The sequence below is a fragment of the Etheostoma cragini genome, chromosome 16 (genome assembly GCF_013103735.1).
Source record: "Etheostoma cragini isolate CJK2018 chromosome 16, CSU_Ecrag_1.0, whole genome shotgun sequence".
NCBI lineage: Eukaryota > Metazoa > Chordata > Actinopteri > Perciformes > Percidae > Etheostoma > Etheostoma cragini.
The window spans coordinates 22,307,010-22,312,692 of NC_048422.1; positions in this window are offsets into that span (position 1 = coordinate 22,307,010).

A 5,683-nucleotide genomic window follows, 5' to 3' on the forward strand; every position below is an offset into this window, starting at 1 on the left:
ACTCAGAGGGAGCACTTATAAAGTCGGATGGCCACGGGTAGGAATGACTTCCTGTTGCGCTCTGTGGTGCATTTTGGGGGAACAAGTCTTGTACTGAAAGAAACCAAAGGTTCATGTTGCTACCAGGGCACTCCCACATTCAAAAAATGTTGTGTGGATCATCACAAGTGGTGGATTTTCTCATGAAGAAGCACAATTGCTATATTTTTTAAAGATTTTTTTGTGCTTTTTTTGATAGGACAGATGAAGTCAGGAAAGAGGGTAAAGAGAGTGGGGACGACAGGTAGCAAAGGACTGCAAACCTGGGCCCCTGCAGCAAGGACTGAGCCTTAGTACATGGGGCGCACGCTCAACTAGGTGAGCCACCAGGGCCCCCCCACCCCACCCCCCATTTGCTAAATTTATTTAAGCAGAATTTACTTTTGGGGAATTACGACAAGCGAGTTCAATGTGCCACTTTGTGATGTGACAAGGCCGTTAGGAGGTCCTGTTGAAATGCAAATAACACGTATGTTTGTGTTTGCTTCACAGCTGATTAGAAAAGTGTGGCGCTCTTGACACTGGACAGCTTTGAAAGAGGCCACGGTGCACAGATGAAACACTTCTCTTCAAATGTTTACAGGTGTGAAAGAAAAAACACATCGTCCTGGTATACGTGAGGGCTTTTGCCCTCTCCTGCGCTTTGATCTCGTCCGTGGAAGTTCAGTCTGGGCCTCAGCTGTGGGGAAGAGCAGCGAGGCTCAACAGGACTGAGCCTTAACAGAGTCCAGTAGATAGCAGGTGCTACAGCCGTGACCTTTGGCCAGTATTCCTGCTTGTCAGACCCCCGTGCATGCACTGTTTCCAGCAACACCATCTGGGCCTGTCTGTCCTGCTACACGGTGTTCAAATGGAGGAGTGTCGGAAACACTTCAAGAACTCATCGACGACACCGCAGTACCACAGCAACTTTAAAAAAGAACGATGAACCCTGAGAGAGGCGTGTTGTTTGTCCCTTTGCTAATCCTCACAACTAATCCTCACACCTCTGAATGAATTCAACAGCCTGTCATCAGGTTGACAGATTCCCAGAGAGAATTCAAAAAACGTGGCTGAAAAAATCTTGAAGTTTGACAGAAAGGACAAAATCATTCACAAAAGGTTCAAAAACCTGAACATTTTTGTGAACATTTTTGTGTGTCCTTCTGTAAGTAATGTAATGACAACTTGCACACCTTTGTTCTGCCATGCAACTTCTTATCCTCTTCTTTCTTCATGCTAAGCTAAGCTAACCGTCTTCTGGCTGTAGTTTTTATGTGCAGTTTACAAAACATGAGAGTAGTATCGATCTTCTCATTTATTCAAGAAAAGGAATATGCTTATTTCTCAAAATGTCTTAACTATTCCTACATCCTCATGTTAGTACTTTGATGGCACATCTTGCACACCTTTGTTTTTGCCTGAAACCTTTAAATGCTGACAAGCCTACAGCAATGGCTTCTGTCACTGTCCGTTTTCATTTGAAGTGCAGAATCCCAGAGAAGAGAAATCTGTTCCCAATCCTCTCTACACCTCTTATCATAAGCAGCCTGTGAGCTCCGTGTGCTGGGAAATGACTGTGTCACTTATTCAGTCAAATGCGCATGAGACGTGTCAGGGAGACTAACATTATCACCTCGACTAATAAAGTCAACACACAGTACTTCTCTTGAATTCGTTGTAAACAGTCCTGTCAGCCCAGTCTCCTGGCAGTTCATGAAAGGCTCACTTTATTTAATCTGTTGATTCATGTACAGGTCATGTTGATTATACATTTTGAAGTAATGTATTTCACTGGGAAGCCTAGTACGTGATAAAAGATCACAGAACGATTACGGTAGCGAGTAGTATTGAAAAGCCGAAAACTCACACAGGTTGGCCCGCGTGGTGGATCGGTCAAACAAAGGACTTTCCCCCCGGAGACCGGGGATCGAGTCCTACGTGTCCACTTTCTAATGTGACCAGGCCTCAGACAACCAGTGCTGAAACCAAGAAAACAGTTTCCATACATGCATTTCAAAGATACAGACCAGTAAAGCTACATGACATGTGTTGTCTTGAACTCGACCTTACTTTAATCGCATCATCATCACCATCATCATCATCATCATCAAGAGGCCTATTGGCCGTGTGTACATGCCCGGTATCCAGTGAACGGCTTACGTTTCCTAAAGGAAAACCTTTTGTTTGTGTGTTCAATCTACAATGAGCTATCGTCAACGTATGTGCGCACATGATCGCGGGCAAATGTTTCGTGTGATGTTGCCGCCTCAGGGCTGTCAGGTCATCTGCACATGGACTCCATCACCTTATCTTTTTTTCTCTTCCTGTCGCCCTCAGCTGCGTGGGGTTAGGACTCATGTAATCCCAGACCCCATGTAGACGGGCCAGCGCGGGAGACAGAAGCTGGGCCAGACGTACAGGTATTCTAAACTGGTTACATTAGACCAAACAGGCCATCCGTCTCCCTCTGTAATTGGACACTGTGGATGAGAAGGAGACGGCTGTGTTTCCCAGCCAAGTGAGCTAGTTACCGTTTATTTGGAATTAATTACCAAGGAGAGTGGAAACCTCACAGTTCCCAAAGAGTGAATCCAGACACTTGAGTCCAGGATGAGAGGAAGGAAAGTGCCATACCAAAGCTATGGCAACAGAGCTGTGAGCCTGGGACAGTTCAGAAAGGTGTTTGACGCCGCTCTTTCAGAGTGGCTGATGTTTATTATGTTTGAATCTCCGAAGATGATGATGCAGACAGTGTGTCGGAGTTAAGTTGATAAGGACAACAGCTTTCCCAAACGTTGCCCTCCTTCTCCAATTCGGTCATCCTAAACTGAGGCAGCGAATGAAAGGATTTCTTCAACAGGGGTAACGGGGATCCTGGTGGGATGCCATTAGCTATTCTCGTGCTGTGGGTGCTTTCCAAGAGTTAAGTGAAAGGACAAGAGTATATATCTCTTAAAGCCTGTGAGAACGGAGCATCCACCCTGGCAACCAGTGTATGCTGAGCTTTTTCCTCCCACAGGGATCACTTGTGTACACCGTTAGAAATGTTGCACAGTCGTGTTTTGGTGTTTTTTGACAAGCAGTGAAAAAAAAAATGAATCCACTAATAGAGTCTCTTTAAAAGCTGCACTTTTTATTGTATCTACTTTAAAAAAAAAAAAAAAAAGGGGGCTGGTGAAGAGTTGCATCACTGCATTTTTTTTCACTATGCTAAAGTTCAGTTTGCATGCAGTGAAATAAATGTACAAGTGAGACAACGCAATAAATTAGCATATAATTTACATTTGAAAATCAAAGAAAATTAGTAACAGTGTACCAACATTAATACTGAATATAAAATATACGCAACTATTCACGATGCTTTTCATTTCTCTTGCACTTTAGGTACAGGTATAAGCAATGTGACATTCAAACATCCAAGTTCACAGCAATGAGTACCAGTTTGAGGGATTTCACTTTTCTTTTTCTGGAGGCTCCGTGTCCCGCAGCCAGTTGGTGAGTTAGTCCAAGCAGTTTAAATGGATTTCAAATGCTTCTCAGCATCCTCTGTCCTTTCCCAACGGCCTCATTCAAGGTTTGGTAACCAATCCAATCTGCTCGACATTGTCGTACTGAAGGTGGCTACGAAAACGTAGCAGCAGCAAAATTAGAAATTAGTTGTTAACGGCTTCGATGAGATTCTTGCAAACTCCTAAATTGTCCTTTCAGATTTGTAAAGACTCCCACTGTGCCTCCATAACAAGTGTGTGATGGAGACGTTCCCTTTCACAACCCCTACACCAGCAGGAATGTCCCCTGCGTAAGTCCCTTCCAACCGGGTGAGTGTCCATTTTGTTGGTGGCACAAACAACAATACACGGTTAACAATGAAGATTCCCAGTGTGAGGTATAAACAGACACAAACAAAACATAACACGACCAGCATTTACCAACAGAGATATTGTCAAGGATATTGTTTCATATTGTTTGGATCCAGCCTCACTTTTAAGCCCACTGGAGGGATGAATGGAAGCATCCACTTGATAGCACCAAAAGCCTGGGGAAGGCTGTAACAGTCGGAGCAGAACGGGGGGGAAAGAAGAGGTAAACACAGCACTCCATGGAAATACAAAATCAAATACAAGAGGGGAAAAGCACCATTGAGTTGTCTGTTTTTGTCTTTTCACTGAGGGACAAAGATGATGAAAGGAAAGGGAAAGAGAACGAGGGGGTAACTTTATGTGGAGAGGGGTGTCTGAAGACCAAATACGTGGTCTGGCAAAATATCCAAAACAAATGTGATGTGTGTACATTTATGGCTGGTCACTTAGTTAAAAGAATAGTTAAGACATTTTGAGAAATATGCATACTCATTTTCTTACTGAAAATTAGCTGAAAAGATCAATACCATTATCATGTTTGTACACTAAACATAACACTGTAGCTTAGCATGAAAAAAGTAGAGGGCAAATTACCCTGAAATATACAAATGATCTTGTTTTATGTTGTCTATTTGATTCTTACACATAGAAAGTGTAAAACATTTCACGGGGGGGGGGGAATAACATCATACGGAAGGTAGTCAGGCGCCGCAGAGGTCTCAGACTTGCATGCTCTCAACCTGGTCAGCTGGAGAAGGACTCTACTGCGAACGTTAAATACACATAGAGGGTTAAATACAGTGATGGTGGGCCTCGTTTGAACTGAACGTACACATTGAAATGGGAAGGATTCAAATCAGCAAAGTGTTTCTTTTTACACTTTGGTATTTGGGCAGATTAAAGAAATGAGATATAACGTGCTTTAAAGGTGCTGATAGGTGGATGTATTTACGCTTGGATAGAGCCAGACTAGATGTTTCCCCATTTTCAGTATAAACTAAGCTAAGATAAGCTAAGCTAAGCTAACCATCTCCTTGATAAAGCTTCCTATTTACAGCACAGCCGTGAAAGTGCATGGTATCAATCTTCTCGTGTAACTCTCGGCAAGAAAGCGAACAACAAACTGTTCCTTTAACACACTTCTCAGCTCATGACAACTTTTGATTAAATAATCATCCAGCTTAGAAAGAGTAAGAAATAGTGACTGCACTGTGATTCCCATCAACAAGCTGCTTCACAGAATATGCTCCTTCAAAATGAATCCTTCAATAGTGATCTGAACTGTTTCGGGAAGGCCAGTTTGGGAGAAGTGTTCCATGTGGCCCAGGCCCCGCCTCACAATATATTTAACACTACGTAGGACTGACTCTGGGCGAGCTCTGATTTAAGATTTAGGAACTAAGGCACCCGTCTGGGGAAAGAAAAAGTGATTTAACAATCCTCCTACAACCACGTGGTATTTTCGGGTCCTGGAGTAACATCATATATATAATATACAAATCCTTACAGTATATAAGGGTTTAACGTATGTTACAGTATGTATTATTTTCATTCCAACACAGAGATCACATTACATTCCCTTCCATGACAGTAGGCTACTATCTGACACAAACATGATCAGAGGACAATATCTCAGCTCTGTTTGGAATGGTACAATAAATATACAGTACACTGATGGGGTTTCTCCGTCATATCTGAGCGAGTGAAATGGCAAAGTATTTACACAAAAAAGTGCACTGAAGCCAAAAGTCTGCCTGCCAACAGCACCATCACAGTCGTCCCAAAAACAGGAGTCACCCCCC